Source organism: Rhinopithecus bieti, unplaced genomic scaffold (genome assembly GCF_001698545.2).
Source record: "Rhinopithecus bieti isolate Rb0 unplaced genomic scaffold, ASM169854v2 scaffold_5626, whole genome shotgun sequence".
Lineage (NCBI taxonomy): Eukaryota > Metazoa > Chordata > Mammalia > Primates > Cercopithecidae > Rhinopithecus > Rhinopithecus bieti.
In genome coordinates this window covers 7,654,372-7,664,748 of record NW_016805666.1, presented here as the reverse complement: position 1 = coordinate 7,664,748, position 10,377 = coordinate 7,654,372, and the positions used below count along the sequence as shown (strand labels likewise).

Genomic DNA, 10,377 nt, shown 5'->3' with positions numbered 1-10,377 from the left:
AGGTTACCAACAGCCTGGCGAGCCTGCTGACAGCATGGGGCTCTCACTGACAGATATGGAGACGGATCTACAGGTTACCAACAGCCTGGCGAGCCTGCTGACAGCATGGGGCTTTCACTGACAGACATGGAGACGGAGAGGTGGAGGGTTGTTTGCCGTCTCACTCCTCACACCCTCTGAAAATACCTGTAAAAGTCAAATGACATTTTATAATGCATTTTGCTGAATTAACAATTGAACAGGCTCTTTTATGTTTCATAAACAAGAAATGTTACACAAGTTAGATAAGAAAAAGGCAGACAATAAAAGTACTTACAACTTCATCATCTACAGGTGACAATTTGGTGTTTGTCCATGCCAACATTTTTCTGAGTATATGTGATATATCTGTGTGGGGGGGGATAGACACACACATGCACACACACACACATGCTTTGTAATCTCGCCCTTTTCACCCAGTTTTTTTCCCCAATGAACACAATTTTAAAGTGAATCTACTTATTCAAGGGTCTGTCATTAATGCACATAACTTTGAAGGACTCATCCAAAGAAATCAGATGTGGAGAACAAAGAGTTAAACCATCTCAGAAGTTAAGGAGGCATTCGCCAGGGAGAGTAGATCCAGGGTGTCCTGGATTTCTTTGAAAGGGTTGAGGTGAGATAGAGATTTTCATTAGATGGTGCCTTGTCTGCCCTCTACTCAAATGTTGGTCTGGTGAAGAGAGCCGAGGAGGAGATTTCTCCCCTGTGAATCAGTGGATGGAAAGCTTGGGGAGAGGCTGTAATTGTGGTGAGCCCTGCGCTTAGTTCATTTAGACTCGTGGACCCATGGAAAGGGCTACCTTGACATTCTGAATGGGCTTTCCTGGTCCCAGGTTGCTGAGGAGAAGCTGAACATGGGGATGTGGTGGGACTGAGAGGCCTCCTTCCTTCCCATGCCTTAATTGGGACTGACCCCTTATATCGAGCTACACTGATGTCCCACAGGGGCCATCCCTCCCGCCACTCACAGGACTGTAATCACTGAAAGAACCCCCAGAAGCTGGCCTTGAACTTCAAAGAACAGATATAAAAAAACAACTCTGCACCTACAGGGCCTCAGTGGGCAGAGAGAGGGAGAGGAAGCATCCATCGAACAGCCTTTCATGGAAATCACACTGCCGGAATAGACAGCCAGGGCAGAAGTGTAAGAAGGACATTCAACCACAGTATCCCAAACACACAAACAAACAAAAACAAAGAAACAGACTTCCTGGAGCTTTGACTAAAATACTCATTGGACACATTAAAGCAGGCTGAGAAGGCCAAGTGCAAGAATATCCCAAATATAGAACAAAAACACAGAGATGGAAATCATAAGGACAAAAGGAGAGACTAGGAGGCTCGATCCAGTAAACCTAATAGGAGTTATAAGAAAGAGAAAAATGAACACAGGAAAGAGAGAATCATTAAACAAATGATAGAAGGTAACTTCTTTGAGTGAAAAAGACTTGGATCAGAGGTTTAAAACGAACTCGTGGGGCTCCTGAAAGTCACATACTTAAACCCATCCAAATTAAATTCTTGAAGAGCAGGTAAAAAGAGAAACTTTTGCACCCTTTAATACAAAGAAAAAACCATTAATTACCAAGAAACAGAAAAGAGACAGTGTCACGCTTCTCACCTACAATAATGGGAAGCTGGAGAGAGGGGAGCAATATCTACAAAATACCTGAGCCAGCTGAAATACCTTTTGCTGGCCAGGGTAAACAAAAAAAAAAGTTACACCCTCCCTAGTAGGTGGGATTACAGGCACGTGCCACAACGCCTGCCTACTTTTTGTATTTTTTTGGTAGAGACAGGGGTCTTGCCATGTTTCCCAAGCTGATCTTGAACTCCTGGACTCAAGCAATCCACCTGCCTGGGTCTCCCAGAGTGCTGGGATTACAGGCATGAGCCATCGCACACAAACAGATTTTTAAAAATCGTATCACGGAATGGACAAGACAGGGGTGTAGCTGAATAGGTCAGACTCAAATTTGGATAGCAGCAAGAAGAATTTATTTGAGGGGGGAAGTAGCTGATGAGGAAAGTGTGATTTTGACATGGGTGCCAGTTAAAGATGACCCAAATATGGAACAAACGGAACCCAAGTGTTTCTTCAACTTCTGCTGTCACACTGGAGAAGCCTAAGAAATTCAATCAAGGTCATCTACTTCAAACAAATGAACAACTTATACAGCTCCAGCAAAAGCTGGATGCAAAATACCAGCCCTTCCCTTGCCGGCCACTTTGCCTCCCATTAGTAAGGTGTGTCGGGACACTTCGCGGGACTGGTGTCAACAACTTGGTTTGAGTACTAATGGCAAGAAAATAGAAGTTTATCTGAGGCTCCGCAGGCATGCTTACCCTGAACAACAGCAAGATATGCCTGAAACGTCACAAGAGACCACATTACAGCGATGTTCGAGGAAACACAAGGCAGTGACCGAGAGAGCAAGGGGCTTCAGAAAAGTTATGAGATGAGTGAAAGAACAGAAGAGACTAATACAGTTGAAGTGATAATTTCAGCACAGGGAGCCATGTTGGCATCGTGGGCAAGAATTGCTGCAAGAGCTGTTCAGCCGCAGGCTGTAAATTCATGTTCCATTCCTGTTTCTGTTGAGGCCTTTTTGACGCAAGCCTCTGGTGTCAGGTGGTGTGTGGTCCATGGCAGATGTCTCTCAGCAGACACAAAGGGCTGGGTACGCCTGCAGTTTCATGCAGGTCAGGCCTGGGTGCCTACCACTTACAGGAGGACGATTTCTCTCTTCTTGTTACCTGCCTGCATTTTCCCATCCCCAGGCATAGAAGATAATATGTTATGCCCCGACTTTGCTAAGAGGAATAAGATGAAAAGATTAATGACAATGGAGAAGCAGCAGCAACCTCTTTTAATACAATGTACTAGAGAAGGAGGGATGTACTTTCAGACCACATAAGCTGTCATGAAGGAACAGTAGAGGAGACAATTTGAATGAATCCTCGTGATCTACAAAACAAAATCATAGTGACTAGGACTCCACAGTGAAGATGGTTGACCAGTGTCACAGTCCCAAAGAGCCCCTTTCTGTAAGTCTGAAAACCCATTAAAATAAAGTCACTGAAAAGAAAAAAGTGTATCATCCAGGTATCCCATCTGAGAAAAATACTCTAGAAAGAACCTTAAGCAAATCAAAAATGAACTGAAATAGGTAACTCAAGAAAGGAGATGAAGAGAGAAGTTGGTTGTGGACAAATGGGTCTCTCCTCTCTGTCCCTCTCTGTCTCTGTCTCTCTCTGTCTCTGTCCCTCTCTCACTCCTTCTCTCTCTCATGCAATTGCAGCAGAAGTCCCAGCTGAACCCAGGGGGAGCTTTGGAGATGGAGTTGCTCTGCATTGAGATGGGTCTGGCCTTTTCACTTTTTACCTTGCCCTTGAGGAGTAGTTGCAAGGAGGTTGCCTCAGGGAGTGAAGCAGGCCTGAGGTGTGGCAGTTGCCTTCAGCTTAAGGCAATTCCTGGAGAGAGACTCATCTGTGAGCTGTCTGCAGCCACCATTCAGCAGCTGAAGAGGGAAATATCATGTATGACATAGTGCCATTTATGTGAAATTATGTTATGTATGTACGTACGTATGTATGTATGTATCTGCCGTGGTGTGGTAGGAAATGTCTAACAGTCAGCCCTGCAGGGAGGGAGCGGGGGAGAAAAGCCCTGATTTGTAGCTTTTACTGATTTTTGTGGTATAAATACTTCTATCATGGCTGATGTCAAACCACCAATGTGATGTCACTGAACGTGGAGCCAGAACAGGACGCGCACGGTTGCCTCTTGTGAGCACAGAAGCTGGCTTCAACACACCGCTGTATAAACATGAGGAAATTTAGGGGGAACATGGGAAAGGGGAGAGGCATGTGGAACAACAGGCCCAGCATTTGGGCATCCTGTTCAGTAGGAGAGCTTTGAGTTTTTTCTGTTTTCTCTCCATATGGCTAATTTTCCTTATTGGGGTCAAATTTCTAATTCTCCTCTCTACCGTCCCCTGCCCCTTTCCACCCTCCACCCCTAAGTTGTTATCCTTTGCAGCTAGTGTTTCAGAAGTCATCTCGAATGCTTGTTCATATTGAAGTCCTTGTGGCTATCAAAACAAGAAGCAGCTTCTAGGTAGGTGCTAATGAGGATCGATGTGATCGTGAATGTCAGGGCATGACAAACTTTATGTAAGGAGCCAACCAGTAAATATTTTTGGCTTTGTGGGACATATGGTCTCTGTTGCAACTGCTAATCTCCTGCAGGACATAGTTTGCTGACTCCTGTTTTATATGATACCATTGTATGACAAGCCTCTACATAAGTGTTAATTACGGTTATTTCAAAGGACCCAGAGAAAGAAATCTTTTAACTCTAGAAATTCAGACCAACCACTCAGAGGAGGGATATAGGCTTTGGGGGAGGTTTTTTGATTCACCTGGCTTTGTGACAGTAGCTGTATGCAGGACTTTTTTTTAAAACTTCTTCTTATCTAGGGTTAAATAAGATGAGAAAAAGAGAACCCCTAGATTAAACAATAGCAACAACAAACAAACAAACAAACCCAAAAAACCCCTGCAAACCTTAACAAACCAAAAACCGAATTCTACTGACAAATCCCTTTATGTTTAGGATCTTGTTAATTCAGAATTTAGAAAAATACATTAATATCTGGGAAGGAGGCAGGCACTCACCATTATATTATTTGCAAAGAAACATATAGTGGACAGATTAACAGAGTAAATCAGGCCAGGCAGGCAGAAACCTTCATACAGCTAAGAAACCAAATTCTTCATCATCTTTCTAGCAAGTGAAATATTTGAATGTTAATGTGAAACCCACAAATTTTTTATTCATAAAAATGGATCATGGCTGGGTATATGGTGTGTGCCTGTAGTCCCAGCTATTTGGGAGTCTGAGGCCAGAGGATCACTTGAGCCCAGGAGATGGAGGCTGCAGTGTGCTAGAATCACGCCTGTGAATAGCCACTGCACTTCACTCTCGGCAACACTGTGAGACTCTGTCTCTTTTTTAAAACAATGGATCATGGAGAACCTTTTTTGTCAATACTTGATGAGTTCCTCAAGAATGTTGGTGTAGATACTAAAGCTACAGTTATCCAAATATATCTGGGCCAAGTCTCTTCTCTTAGCTTCACCTTTCCATCTTTAAATGAGTATTTTAGATTTCTTAGACAGTGCTATGGTTTGAATGCACTCCCTAAATTTCATGTGTTGGAAATATAACCCCCAAATTCTTACATTGACTAGAAGTAGGGCCTTGGGGGGTTGTTAGGGTTAGATAAAGTCGTCACAGTGGGGCCCCCATGATGTGACTGGTGGCTTTATAAGAAGAAGAAGAGAGGCCTGAGCTGACAGAGATAGTCTTGGCCACTCTCCATGTGATGCCTTCTACAAGCACGAAGGCCCTACCAGAGGCCAGCGCCATGCTTTTGGACTTCCCAGCCTCCAGAATTGTAAGAAATAAATTTCTTTTCTTTATAAGCAATGCAGTCTCAGGTATTCAATGATAGCAACAGAAAATAAACTAATACAGCCTTATGAATTTTGGTAAATTTCACTAAATATATTAAGCCCACTTACTAGAATATGCCCTGTCTTCTCACCACTTCTTCCCTTGTTGTTGCACAAGGTTGACTATGTAAGAGGCCAATTCCATTTTGGCTTCTAATTGCCTTAGGATATATATGTGTCTGTGCGTCTGAGTGTGTGTGTGTATATATTTATATACTGGCAACGAGAGAATTGTTTTCTAATAGAAAGTTCTTGCTTCATCATTATCTACAATGGTTTGCTTATAAAAATCCTTGCAGATTATATGAAAATCTCCACTAATCGCTGAGTATCATATTTTTTTTAGTAGCTTCCAATAAATATTTGTTGATTTTCCCCTAGTGACCCAGAGGCTCAGAGCAGACTTTAGTGTCCAGACAAACCCACTCAGGTTATGTTGCAGTTCTCTCTCAATAACTCTTACTCTTTTCTGTTTCACAGATTTCTATGGAAATTTGGTGGAAGTAAAGGGGAATTGACTAAGGAGCATTAATATACGTATGGAGTGAATTCTGATCCCTCCTTTTGAAAATCCTTAACTACCATGTTTTATACTTCACTTGTATTATCTCACACCCCAAAATACTGAAGTACATAGTGACCTCAAAACAAGAGAGATGTGCACAGGATTGGACGGGTTCATTTGTTTATTTTAATGCAAAAAGGAGGAGATAGGCAACATTTTTTGAGAAGAGTATTTTTCCAGGAAGGTATCACAGCTTAATCTTGCATTAGGGGAAAAGCACTAGACTAAACTGAAGCTTTGGTTTTTATCACTAGACAGTTCTGAGTTTAAACATACCCTTTCACTCCAGTCAGCCTCCATTTTCTTTACTGTAAACTGAGAAGACTACATGGGATGGTAGGAGATTAAGCAAGAGGCTGTATCTGGAAGTGCTGGCTACATGTGAAGTGTGGTATCAGTGAAGGGGATTCAGTAAGACTGGCCCCTCAGAATCCACCACAGTCAGCACTCAGATGGAATCCTGACCAAGGGATGGACATGCAGAGGCCATTGTTCTTGCCTTGAACAGCAAATGCTACTTGCTGGGTGGCCCAGCAGTCCCGTGCCTCCATTTGTTTCTTGCTGCTCCAGCAAAAAGATTATCATTTAGGGAGGCTCTAACGTGGCTTGAAATGAGCACATAGGAACTACCACACCAATGAAGTCAGAGTAAGCATCTCTGGGATGCCCATGAGAAATACTACGTCTACCGTAGATCCTCTCCTCCCCTCTCCTCCACAGGTGCACACAGTTGGCCTCTCCTTTAAGCTCCAGTTAAAGTACTAGCCGCTCTATGGACCCTTCCCTGAATTGTGTTCTTTTCTTTCCTCCAGGCCATAGGATTCTTGTCCATGTCATATTGTAGTAGCATTTACTGCTTATTTTGTTCATCTGTTACTGAATTTAGTTTGTTGTGTACTTACTATGTGCAAGGCTCTGTGCAGATCATAATTATGTATTGCCTGGAGAGGGACTCAGCTGTGAGCTGTCTGCAGCCAACATTCAGCAGCTGGACGGGGAAATACGGTAGGTCAAGTCAGCGCCCCTGCCCTCCCCAGCATCCTCCACAATAGGCTCTGACAACTCCCTTAAGATGAATATTAGCATTGTTTATCTCTGTATGTGTTACACCCCTTGAGGCCTGGGATCACTTGTGGTACACACATTCTTCACGTTGTCCAGCATGCAGAGTGGACAGCTAAGGGTCCAGCCACGAGTCACCCCACCACCTGCTAGAATGCTGGGATAACATGGTAGTGAGCAGAGCACATAATGATAAAAGTTATATATGCCCAATTTCAAAAGTTTGGAAATACAGACAATTACAGATTTACCTATAATTTCACCCTCCAGAGATACTTCTGTTGATTTTTTAGTATATTTCATTTTAACCTTCTTTTATCTATGCCTTTATTTGCCTAATTTGGAAGAGTCTGCTTCCAAAGTTTTATACCCCATTTTCCCATACTGTTACAAATTTTGAAAACATAATTTAAATATCTATATAATATTCTATCATATTGATGAACCATCCTTTATTTGCCAATTTCCTTATTAGACATTTAGGTTGTGGTCAAGTTTTTCACTATTATAAACATTACTGTAATGGGGATTTTTTATAGCTATGTCTACACGTCACCATGCTTATGTATCTGATTATTTTTCCTTGATGTATTCGAAGAATTTAAATTACTATCCAAAGGGTATAAAATGTCTAAAATTATTGCCAAATTGCTGTCAGAAAGGTTCATCCTTTCTAGTCTTGTCAGCAGAGGATGCCTGATTTGTCATTCCTACACTAAAATCAGTTGTATTTTTCAATATTTACAAATTCAGCTAGAGTGTATGGAGTTCTGGTTTCACTTTTACAGATGTCTTTGATCATTAGTGAACTTAAACATTTTAATATATTCATTGTCAACTTTTTATTCCCTTTTCTCTGAATTACCTGTTTATGTTTTAACCGCTTAAAATGGAAGTGTTAGTATTTTTTCTATTGTGTGCTACAGAGGCACTGCTAAAGGTTTTAAAAACCATTCTAAGGCACCTGCATGCCTTTTGATGCCACAACATCCATGGCCACCTTAGAAGAAAGATTAGTCCCAGATGGAAAAGACAGTTTCTTCAAATACCACCTTGGTTATGTTGGGTTATTGTACCATTTGTTCCTTTGATAAAGAGTGCACAAGGGAATGTGAGTACCGTTTTCTTTTCTTTTTCTTTTTTTTTTCTTCTGCAATACACTTTCCATTAAGCGGATCTTTGTGCTGAAACAGATTTGCAGGCCTGCCAAACCAGACGATGCTGCTGGCAGGAAGATGCACATGGTCTGATGTTAACGCAAGAGTGAGAAAACCTCTTTGGTACAGTCACAGGAGGTCAGCTCAAATGTAGAATTTCCTTCCTTCCTTCCTTCCTTCCTTCCTTCCTTCCTTCCTTCCTCTTGTCCTATCCTCCTCCCTCTCCCTTCCTCTTGGCCTCCCTTCCCCCGTCCCTCCCTCCCTCCGTCTCTCTTTTTACTTTTCTGTAATTCTAAGGTGGCAGGAATGGACTTGACTCATTTAGGACCATACATTTTTTTTCAGAAATATATTTCTGAAACATGATGATTTCTCTGTTTTGTATGTATGTTTTCTCTATTTTGTCTCTGTTTTGTATGTTTTCCTGAGTAATACAGATTTCTAAAACATTGAAAGAGTAAAGCCTTTTGTGGAAGTCCATTCATAAAATGTCCAAGAAGAATTCATCACAGAAACTTCAACCAATCTTTTTTAAAAGTAGACTCCAACAACTCCTTTCAGATGGGTACTATTATCTTGATTTTACAGATGAAGCTTAGAAAAGTTAAGCAATTTGCTCAGGGTCAATAGCCAGCAAAGCAACAGCATCAAAACTTAGATCCAGTTTTGCTGATGCCAATATGCATGCTCCAGTCTACACCACTCAACTAACCTAGCTGTGGCCCTAATTATGTGACATCAGAAAGCTCTAGTTACAGTCTTTTATTTTTATTTATTTATGTTTTTTGAGATGAAGTCTCACTCTGTTGCTCAGGCTAGAGTGCAATGGCGCAATCTCTGCTCACTGCAACTTCCATCTCCTGAGTTCAAGCTATGCTCCCTGCCTCAGCCTCCTGAGTAGCTGGGATTACAGCCACCACACCAGGCTAATTTTTATATTTTTAGTAGAGACAGGGTTTCACTATGTTGGCCAGGCTGGTCTTGGACTCCTGACCTCAGGTGATCTGCTGCCTGCCTTGGCCTCCCAAAGTGCGGGGATTACAGGTGTGAGCTCCCACACCCGGCCTCTAGTTACAGTCTTTAACTATGTGTGATTGGAAAGCTCATAGCAGGTCCACGAGGCCGGCCCTGCAGGAGACAGGACAACACGGTGCAACATTTGCCACAGTATTAGACCAGAAGGCTTGCAGAGTTCGCATATTGCTGCATGAAAGAGAATTCTTAATGGAGGCCAGGGCAGCCATCTTCCTGGAAAAATGGCAAAGGAGAAATTGGACACGTTGGAGTAAAAAATACAAAGAAGATGGTTAATGAAGGGAATGACAGTGGTCCCTTCCTTCCTCAAAGACTTTAGGAACTCCCCGTGTGGTGGGTCAGTTTCAGTGATTGCAAAAGGCGATGGAGTTTCTAGGGCTACAGAGGAGGAAGAGTGGGTCCCAGCAAGATGGAAGTGAACTACGAGAGGCTCTACCATGGTATAGAAATAGGATCTCAAGAACCAAGAGGATGAGCCTTAGGCATGGAGGGGCTTGAAGAGGAGAAAGACATGCCAGTGGGTTGCCAGGGAATGGGCACACTTTGGTTTCAGATGCCAACTCCTCTCAGGTGCATGGTGAATTGTCCCTGTTAACTGAGCGCCCTATTGTAACTGCAAACAGTGCTCTCAGGAACGGAGGCTGGGCTGAGGGGACAGAGTGCTTTCTGGTTCGGTGGAATAGATTCTTTAAGCCAGTGGCTTTCTTACTTTTTTGGATCATGACTCACAGTAAGGAGTATCTTTTCTATTACAAACCAGTGACCCAAACACATAGAGACAGTCGCCACTCACAGTGGTTCCATATAGGATGTTTCAACTTTAAAATGGCACAAAAGTGATACGCATTCAGCATGGTCCTTGGGTTACATCTGGATGAACCCATCATAAATTGAGGAGCATCTGTATGAGACTGAAGAATTTCATGCTATAATTTTTACCCTTACTATGCAAGATGCACTCAAGTATTTCCTATCCTTTTCTATTCATTTAAGCAA

At 42.4% G+C, this 10,377-nt stretch overlaps 1 pseudogene; it reads left to right on the top strand.

Annotated features, from left to right (window-relative positions):
- The first annotated feature begins 896 nt into the window (after positions 1-896).
- On the top strand, positions 897-2,960 carry LOC108530432 (developmental pluripotency-associated protein 2 pseudogene; annotated as a pseudogene).
- Positions 2,961-10,377: the final 7,417 nt, after the last annotated feature.